This window comes from Sebastes fasciatus, chromosome 21 (assembly GCF_043250625.1).
Source record: "Sebastes fasciatus isolate fSebFas1 chromosome 21, fSebFas1.pri, whole genome shotgun sequence".
NCBI lineage: Eukaryota > Metazoa > Chordata > Actinopteri > Perciformes > Sebastidae > Sebastes > Sebastes fasciatus.
The window spans coordinates 10,717,279-10,727,968 of record NC_133815.1 but is presented as its reverse complement, the minus strand read 5'-3'; the positions used below and the strand labels follow the sequence as shown (position 1 = coordinate 10,727,968).

Here is a 10,690-nt window from a genome sequence, read left to right as displayed (position 1 = left end):
ACGAGTATGTGAACGTGGGCTTCCACACACAGACACATCTCGTTCAAGTGCTGCTCTGATGGTGAAGGCTCAGGACCTCCAGGATTGGCAGACCTGCAACCCGTCTGCACCCCTCACCTGGCTGGAGTTCACTATGACAGAATGTATGTCATAGTATGTCAAGTCGAAGGCATCCTGCTTTCCTCCAGAGCCCCCAAATCTCTCTGAAACATTCTCTAAAGTGATGCTGCACACACACGCACACACATAGCCTGTTATTGTTCCAAACCGCTGCCTGTGGTGTTCATCTACAGCACCGTTCAGCGTCTACAAGCGCTGCAAGTCCACAGAGAGATGCAAATGTCCAATTGGTATTCATTGCACTCGAGCAGTCTTACACAGTGCAAGCAAGGGCATGTCTGATCACAATAAAACAGTGCTGCTGTGTGGAACTAATGTGAAGAGAGCGATGCTGGGGACAAGGTCAGTGGAGCATTTGTTATTCTGATTGTCTGGTCTAATGTGACAAAAAGAGGAAGACAGGACTGCCTGGGGTTACATTTTTGTGCCTATTATAAATTACTTTGGTGCACACACACAGGTAGCCTCTTTTCTAGCATGCAATGCAATGGTTCAGCAGTCTGACAGGAGAGCAGCATACTGTTAAGATGAGTTACAATACTCTGCTGCATGGTCTGTCTGTCTTACTGTCACTGCCCATTAGTCTGGAGCTCACGCTGACACGCTGGCTGATTGAACACAACATGCTGTCCAACTGCCAGAAAAATAAATCAGTTGTGTCCAAATGTTACAGATGTGTACAGATGTTACAGGTTTATCTGCTGAAACTGTGCCTGTGTGATCCGGAGGAGCACTACTCCATCCTGAGAAAGTGCTGCCACTCTGTCCATCAGGCACACTACCTACAGATACTATAGGGGAACTTATCGGGTGACAACATCAGCCAGCGCTGCTGCCATCTCTGCACTCAGCAGCTGTCATCTACAATACATGTCCCTGCAGCGTGACGAGTGGCATGTATGCATTCCAGCTTAAAGCAGAATATACATACATAATTGTAGTTTAGCTAAAAGTTCCTTTTCACAATTGGTAAACCTGCAACCTGAACCACCTTTACTTTTTTTAAATCCTCTTTGAAGTTTTAAGTGTGGCTGTCCTCCAGCCATGAGCACTGTCATGATGGTTGCTGCTTTGCGTTATTTGCTTAATAAATACAAGAAGACTGCGGAAATGTATACTGTTTATGTGCATTTATTATTATTATAATTATAATAATATTCTTCTTCTTCTTCTATCATATAGTATGAGTATTTTTTCTATATATTTTTTATAGTCTCTGGTTATTATAATAATAAGAAGATTGCAATGCTGTGAAGTATGTATGTAATGTTCTGTTTATACAAAAACTTGTACAATAAAATAAAAAAATTGCTTAAGAAAATAGCAATCAAAAGTCTGGCTATTTCTCATTTTATTCATTATTATTATTTTTATTATTAATATTGTTACATATGGATTATATTATATTATATTATATCATATTATATTATATTATTTTATATTATATAGTTTTACATTATATTACATTATATAATACTATATTATATTATATTAAATTACATTATATTATATTATTTTACATTACATTATATTACATTACATTACATTACATTATATTATATTATATTACATTATATTGTATTATATTACATTACATTGCATTACATTACATTATATTATATTATATTACATTATATTATATTACATTATATTATATTACATTACATTATATTATATTATATTATATTATATTATGTGTATATTATATTATATTACATTATATTATATTGTATTATATTACATTATATTATATTTCTAATTAATTAATTGATTAAGTGCATGAGTTTTTCCAGTAATGTTTGAGTATCCTGGATGTGTTTTCGGTCATGATGTACCAGATGCTGTACCTGCTCCAGGTGTCCACAGGAGGGCGGTGCTTCCTGCTCTTTTGACGCCCGCTGCCTTGGAAACGCACCACCGGAGAGCGTCACCACTTCCTGGAGCTCACGTTGTTGCTGACATCAGAGGCGCAGCTCCAGGGAAAAACTCAGCTCCTCTCTCTCTCTGCTAGTGTGTGTGTGGAGACCAAGCGAAGAGCAGGCTGAAGAAAACAAACTAACTTTCCTCCTCTGGAACACATCAACCATCAAGCAGTTTGTTGCTTGTCTGTGTAAACACACAGACTCTGGAGCAATGCACCACATCTCTCTGCCTCAACAACAACAGCTTGTGATCCTCCAGCACTGAGCGCAGTTTCCGGATACCAGACCACTGTTTTTTGGGGAAGATTTGCTCTGCATCTGCTGGGATTTTTCCACTCTTCCTAGCATTTTTTTTATAACAATCTGTGATAATTTACTCTAAATTCATCTTCACACATCCTGCAGAAACAACTACAACATGGAGACACACTGATAACAAGGTAAGAGCCCAGTCTGCATTATGTCTGATTTGTTTATGTGAGATCACTGCTTTCAGACTCTTATTTCCTGTTTACACCAAATGAAATTTCCAGTAAGTTGCAGCTATTATTAATTTGCTCATTTGTTTAAATTGTTATTCTAATAAAACACAAACATGTGCATTATGTTTACTGATTGCAAACTTACTGGGAACAACCACAGATGTGTTTCATTGCAAGTGTTTCTTCAGTAAATTTGAATTTTGGATAAGTTGAGGTCCATAATCAGCCACATATTTGTTGATAAATTCACATTTTATTGCTAGAATAAGTGTTTGCATTTGATTCTGAGTGGTTATTTGTAGTGCAAAACACTCCTCACATGGTTTTGACTATGGTGTGTGTGCTTTACTTGGCATCAGTAAAGCCTAAATTGCATGTCTGGAAAGTCATTGTCATCCTGTGCTTGTAGACTCATTCATGTTCTGCATCCTTTTTCTCTCTGCTGTCAGTCGTCCAGACCTCTGTGATTCACAGTGGTCACTCAAACCGGTGTTGAAAAACCTCAGCTCTCCTGAAAAGTCCTTCTCATGTTTCATTTTTTCCTCCCCTTCCTGGTCCCTTTGCCCATTTCCATCCATGCATTTCCAAAGTATTTTTGATAGAGTAAAAGTGATGGGGATGCTGGTGAGATATCCGTCATCCATCGCTCACCGCTCATCCCTGCGATGGCAGGCAGACCTCTGAGACAATCCGCCAAATTAGATTTTAATGAGGCCATCATGTTCATCAAATCAAACCGATGTGAAGTGCACTCGCAGGAGTCTGAGCAAGCCGACCGACTGTCGGGTGAGTTCATCAGCACATTGGCATGCCCCGGGGGGCTCAGAAATAGCCTTAAAGTGAGAGTCAAACTGTCAAGTGGAAGCCGCCCACAGATATGCTTGGTGTGCCTCAAGCACAAAACAATCCATTTGGCTGATAACAGGGCCTGGATCCCACAGTAAATATGCCAGCCGGAGACAGAAGCGACGGGTTGCTAATTGTGTTTTGATGGCACTAATGAGGAAGAGCTTATCGCTTGACTTTCTGTTCCGCAGGTGCAAGGTCGATATTTGTCAAGTGCTTAAGGAGCGTTGTAAAGCATGTCAGAGCAGGCTGTATTTCTCAGGAGAGAAAGTTGTGTCCATCTATTACCTCTCCTTAACATCCGGCTGTCAAACTCTCAGGACAGTTTCTTTAATCAGAGCGACCTCCTCTCCCTCACGCCGTCTCCCTCCACTGACGAGTGTGAAGTCACGCCGGATTCACAGAAGCCTGACCGGCTGCCAGGCGCCCACTGACCAGAGGGTTGGAGGTGAAAGGTCACGGTGACTCAATTCCAACCAGCAGCAGCGGGCTTATTATCTTCCCTGGAAGGCCTGTTTTGGACGTTGCCTGGTTACGCTAGACAGCAAAGCAAGTTTGTCATTAAGTGTCATACCTTCTTAACAAGCTTGACGCAGGACTATTTGTATATTTACTGTGCACGGCGTGCCAGACAGGAGAGACGTTGTGTTCAATGAGCAGTAGCTTTGGAAACTTCACATGTTGTTGTCTTGCAGAAACAGAAAGCCTGCTTTACTAAGTGCAGGGGAGTTTCCCTCACAGAGAAATGCTGTTGATTGCGTTATGGGAAAAGTAGAAGTCAGCATTTTTGGAGCTTGACCTATACACGGGCATAGACTGTATATAAAAAGTGGACGTAGTTACCGTGACGTCACCCATTGGTTTGTGGACTGCTGTTTTGAAGCCTCGAGTTTGGCGTAGGCTTGGTTTTTGGCCGGCGCCATCTTGGTTTTTTGCAACCAGTGACGAGAGGGTGGAGCTAAGCACAATCAAATGCTGAATAAGACATTTTTAGGCAACCAAAATGTTATAATTAACTTTCAGGAACTGAAAACACACTGTGAAAGGATTAAACACTAAATTGCTGGAGTTTTTTCCATCACGCTATAGACTTTAACCCATAATGACAAAGCAAACACGCTTTTAAAGATTTGATATCTATTGAATGTTAAAGTCGAGATGAAATGAAAAATGCCTCATATTTAAGTCATGTTGTGCACCAACAATATATGCAAAACAAAGTAATAAGTGTGCTAACGTAAGCTAGTACCAACCGATTTCAACCAATAATATCATCACATCCGTCCATCAATCAATCTGTAACTTTTAGTGACAAGATTCGAAGCCCGCCCACTTTTTATTGATCCAATCAAATGTGAAGGATTTGATTTAAGTCCTTCTCATAACTGTACACCTCTCAAATATTCTGTTTCACTGGGACTTTAAATGCAGAAATACCTGTTTTACAAATGTAATCAAAGCTATAATGCTCCAAACTGAGCTTATAACTTGAGTCCGTGTGGACCAAATTCAGTTCAGTGGACATAATAAATAAAGGCTCACACCTGTCAAAACCAAAATATTAAGAGTCCAGGGAATTCTCTGTAGACCTCTTAGATGGTATTGTGTTGAGGCATGGAGCCAGAGGTATAATACCACCACTTTGACTCTTCCTGAAGCTGCCAGTCTGATCAAACTGGGCAAGAAAAACCAAGTAACCATTGTTAGACAGCTTCAATCATTGGCAGAGATGGAAGAACCAGGCAGAAGGGCAACCATCTCTTCAGCTCTCCATCGATCAGAGCTGTGTCGGAGATAGAAATCCACTCTTAAGTAAAACACAAAAAAAAAAAAGCCCTCTCAGTCTTTGCCAGATGGCACAGAGGACTCTGAGCATGAGAGGAAAAAGATTGTCTAGTCTGACAAGACAAGACAAGAAGAAATTGAGCTCTGATTGTCAAGCAGCATTGGATCTGGCACAACCCAAATAACCGGCAGCCACCTGGATTATACCATCCCCTATGGTAAAGCAGCTACCTGCTTCTCAGCTGCAAAAACTGGGAGACAAAGAGGACAGAGAGAAAAATGGGCTGGGACAAATACAGATATATCCTCGAGGAAAATAACCTCAGAATGGAGCAATGATTCACTTCTCCAGAAAACGCTGGAGTGGCTTCAGGACAGGACCCAGATATGAACTCTGTGAAAAATCTGTGTATTCACCTAAAGATCCCAGTTCTTCAACACTTTCTAAACAACGTAACAAAGTTTGAGCTTGTGTGCAATGAAGAAAGATTGACACACTGCACAAATACAGGTGTGCAAAGCTGGTTGCGGCACACCCAAGATGACGTAAAGCAGAAACTGCTGACTGTGGGAATACTGAATTAAGAGTCTTGTCATTAACCCATTTGTGCCCAAAGACTATATTTAGTACGATAAGGAAAAATGTCACAACATTTGTTCCGATCGGTCAAAAGTCTTGAAATTTGGTACGGACATACGTTGGGAAGGTATCTAACAGGACAACTTTGACATTTTTAGATCACATGAAAATCACACTTTTATTAATAGTTGAATTAAGGATTTTGTAAAAATTTGTAAAAACGCTAACATTGTGTTTATTGAATGTTTTCCATATGAAACATGTTTTTTACACTGCATATGTGTGCATATCTTTGTTATTCAGCTTGTTATGAGTTCATAGATACTAAATACTCGATTGTGCTCCTTGTAGTTTCTGAGATACAGTAATTTTCTTTTCATACTATATCTATTATTTGGGCACATGGGACTACGTTTTTGCAATAGACTCGAGAAAAACAGTTTTCGGTTTGACCGATTTTGATAATTTCTTCACATTTGGACATAAGGCAAGCCCAGAGAACACTTCCACCAAAGCGAATGAAAAATTTCAGTAGTGGGCACAAATGGGTTAAGAGGTATTTTGTGGCTAATGGAAAGAAATACATCTCTTATCACTTTTGAATTAAGCCTACAAAAGTAGAAAGTGAAGTCGTCTGACCGCTTTCCAGAAGTCAGTCTGGGTCGCCTTTCTTTATCGGTAAGCTCCGGCCCCCTCCTCCACAAAAACCAAGAGGAAGTTGTCCTGATTGAGCTTTGTCTGCACGGCCTGTCTGACCGTAAGGACAAAGCCATCAGCAGCAGAGACCGCAAGGACAAGCTGGGTAGACACAACACTGCCAGACTGGACTCATACAACAACACTGAGGACAAGTTTGTGTAAAATGTCGTGTGAATCACCGTCACTTCTCCTTGTTTTTGATATATTCAAATATGAGCGAAGCGAGGCCCGTTTGTAGTTTGTTGTTGCCGAGATGTTAAATGAAATCCACGGGGGATTGAAATTAAATCATGAAATTGCTTTTGGGTTTTTCCATGTCACACTCACTCAGCCTCTTGAGCATCAAAAGCACCAGAACCAGAGACGCTCTTCATGGTTGAAGCTTTGGTGGCAAAGCAGAAATACGTTCCTGATCCACAGCTGTTTGACATTCTGTCTCGTGAAATGGGTTTAAGTCTATGAGCTGTCTCTGCATGGCTGCATTTCGGTGGAGAAACACAATGAATGAATGTGCTTGTAATAGCACGTCACAGCATAATGGAAAAGACAGCTTACTTTACAGATTGTGCTTAGATTCCTCTCGGGGGGGGTGGAGAATATAGTTCTGGTGATCCGGGGAGGGGATGTGCTGCGGACGGCAGGAGAATCACTCCTTCGTTTGGCTATTTTTAGCCGTGGTGTTGTGTGGTTGATGGTAATGGCAGACAGATCTACTTATCTCTGAGCTGATAGAGCCATCACTTTCTCCGAGGAGGATCCTCTTACACTGGAGTCTGATTGGTACCAGTGGATTGAGTTAACATCCAGCTCCACTATTCAGACGTCCCTTTGGGCCCTCATTATACCAGCTACTCTCTCCTAGGACTAGTTTTGTCAAAATGGTTCAAAACTGAAGTGATGAAACCATAGACTGTGTATAAGAAGTGGACGTAGTCACCGTGGCGTCACCCATTGGTTTGTGTACTGCTGTTTTGAAGCCTTGAGTTCTGCATTTTGTCCATCTCCATCTTGGTTTTTGGCCAACGCCATCTTGGTTTTTTGCAACCAGAAGTGACACGAGAGGGTGGAGCTACGTACAACCGAATGATGAATAAAACATTTTCAGGCGACCAAAATGATTATAATTAACTTTCTTGAACTGAAAATTACGTAAACACGGACAACTCCCAGACCGGACAACGCCGTGGTTGCAACCTGTCAATCACAAGGTAGCCACGCCCTAAAGCATACCCTGCTTTATGGTCTATTTGACTCTAAATGGGACCATAATTTACTAAATGAACATCATGTTGTATTGAAGAAGACTTGAAACTAGCGATTGAGACCATAAACTCATGTTTACAATGTTTACTGAGGTGATAAATCAAGTGAGAAGTAGGCTCATTTTCTCATAGACTTCTATACAATCTGACTTCTTTTTGCAACCAGAGGAGTCGCCCCCTGCTGGCTATTAGAGGGAATGCAAGTTTAAGGCCGGAGTTGCCCACTGGCTTAAACGTATGATTGATAAATCATTTAAGTAACATTCACTGGTTCCAGATCCTCAGATGATAGGATTTGCAGTTTAGCTCTGTTTTATACCATTAAAACTGAATGTATTTGAATTTTGATTGAATAAAACAGGCAATTTTAAGGAGTCTCTTTGGGCTCTGGGAAATTGCATTGGCAGTTTATGGACAAAATAATTAATAGAATACTTTTTCAATACCTTACTTCTGGGAATATTTAATGTTTTTCTACAAAACCCATTTTTAAGACTCCACAAAACAAGACTTATATTCTCCAGCCACATTGGGAGAGTGTACCGCTTTTAGGGAACTGCTAATGTCCGCCAGAATCCGACATCAGAACCGCATCCATAGCAACGGTCTGTTAGCATAGCAACGGTCTGTTATTTCTTTATAACAGACCGTAGATTGCCGTGATTGACCAATTTCAATAAAGCTGCGTCATAGTCTAATTATACATATTTGATTGACTCTGGCTTTGAGATGTGCTCTACTTCTGTGGCTGCAGCCACACCCATAGGTGGGACTTGACTATTAATTTTAATAACACACACACCTGAGTTAGCTCGATACCTGATGAAGAACCACAAAGTACGGCTGATGGGAATGTTTTTCGCAGGTATTATTAGGTCATAAACCAAAGTGTCGGACAAATAAAAATGTTGACGCTAGATGAAAAGTCAGAGGATCACCAAAGTTATTAGAACACATCATCTGGGAATCATGAATGTCTGCACCAAATGTGCCAATCCACCAAGTAAATGTGTAGACATTTTAATGGATAAGTGAAAACTTTGACTTACTGGTGGCCTTAGATGAAAAGTAAATGAATCGCCAAAGTTAGTAGCATTCATCCTCTGGGGACCAAGATTGTCTGTATGAAATTTCATGGTAACATTTACAATATTTGTTGAGATGTTTCAGTCTACACATGGACATTTTGCTGGTTCCAGATTTTTAAATGTGATGATTTGCTGTTTTACTTCCTGTAGATTGAATATTCTTGTGTTTAAAGATGTCACTTTGGGCACTAGTGATGTCCTTTTTTCCCACTATTTTCTGCCATTTCAATGAAATTTCAACCCTAAATTGGACTCTCTAGCGCTCTACAGAATAAAGAGATGGAGCTGACTTATCTCTTTGCCCAAATTGAGTATGCATTTACAGTTGAAACAAGATGTGTAAATAATGGCGTCAAATCAAAAGGGAAATTGCTTTATTTGAAGTAAAACACAGATTTAGTGCCAGATGACGGGAAGAATCCTCTTGTTATGTTGTAGGAAGGAGCTGTTGAGCCTTGTGTCCCGCTGGAAAAACTTGGATCCCTCCTCAGCAATAACTCCTGTGAGACAAAGCGAGGGGAGCCAAGGTTATGATAAACGAGCGCTGAGGCCCCACATGGAGTGACGTTCTCCTGCCCACGCTCTTCTGCCACCACCCAGGAGTCCTCCCTACTTAGAAAACCTTCAGCTTTGCTCAATGTGCAGGACGACATACTGTATTGTCTTACTTCCCAGAATCAGCCAGCACTAGTTGTGACTCATGCGGTCGCAGCAGCACAGCCTTGGCAAACGTTCAGCGGACGCGACACCCCCGCCACTGACCTTTTAAAAAGAGTAAGTCACCTAAATATCCGTGGCTCACTAATCACCCTTCATATCCTGCCCCGTGTTGCAATTCAGACAGTCTACCGGGTATTGTGACCAGCTCACCTCCTCCTCGTTGCTTATCAGGCCTGTGATACATTAGATATGTGATCTCATCAACAGAGCAGATTTGTGTTGTTTTGTTTTGGATACAGCATTTAAAAAAAAGCCCATGTCATGTCAGCAATACATTATTGGTAATTTTTAAAGGATCATATCAGTGTTTTTTATATTATTTCGCCATTAAATACACATCACTTAAATTTGACATCGCAGCTAACCATGTTGCAAACCATGCTACTGTGTTTTTTAAATCCAGATGTAGATGATGTTAGTGTTGTTAGTAATATAGCAGCAAACAACTATTTACTATGTGACAATATAGAGGAGTAATGTCTACCTGAGCAGAGAATGAAGTCACTCTCCCTCTGTGTGAGTGTAATTCGAGCTTTTCTGTGCTTTGTTGACGTAGCCTAGAGACATTCGTGGCTTTCTGTGCATGTCTTTGCTTGTGGGCGTGCCCCACTGGCTAGTCTCCATGTTGAGCCGTGCAGAGGCAATAGCAATGCTCTCAATCTCGCATTTAGTGCATTAAAGGACAGTCGGACATTTTGGGAAATACACTTGGTCGGATTCTTGCCGAGCGTTAGGTGAGAAGATTGATACCATTATCATGACTGTATGGTAAATAAGAAGCTAGAAGCTAGCAGCTGGTTAGCTAACAGGGAAACAGCTAGCCTGGCTCTGTCTAAAGGGAAACAAAATCCACCCACCAGTAGCTTATTTCCATGTCTTCCATTGGTATAATGCTTAGCCTCACGTTCATGTCCTCATTGAGCAAACTGTCACAGATGTCTTGTCCTCTCCTCCTACTGATCTGTGATTCTCCTTAAGGACTGTCTATTTTGGCATGTGATGGCTGTTACAGACAAGCCCAAACCCAGTGAGCCCAACAGGCACGTTGCACAGTTTAGAAGTCGACCTCTGAAATGGCGATTTCTTTGGGAGTCCACAAGAGCGATGTCAGACATTAGGTCATACTGCTCAGGCCACCAGGCAGCTGGAGAGCAGACCTTCCACTCCTCTAGTCTAAAGAGGGAGG

The 10,690-nt window shown here is 41.1% G+C and overlaps 1 protein-coding gene across 1 annotated transcript in view; it reads left to right on the top strand.

Annotated features, from left to right (window-relative positions):
- The first annotated feature begins 2,071 nt into the window (after positions 1-2,071).
- map3k22 (mitogen-activated protein kinase kinase kinase 22) overlaps positions 2,072-10,690 on the top strand; it is a 46,401-nt gene continuing 37,782 nt past the window's right edge. Inside the window, exon 1 of the mRNA XM_074622248.1 lies at positions 2,072-2,482. The gene's annotated coding sequence lies outside the window, so the exon portion shown is untranslated. The remainder of the gene's footprint in view (positions 2,483-10,690) is intronic.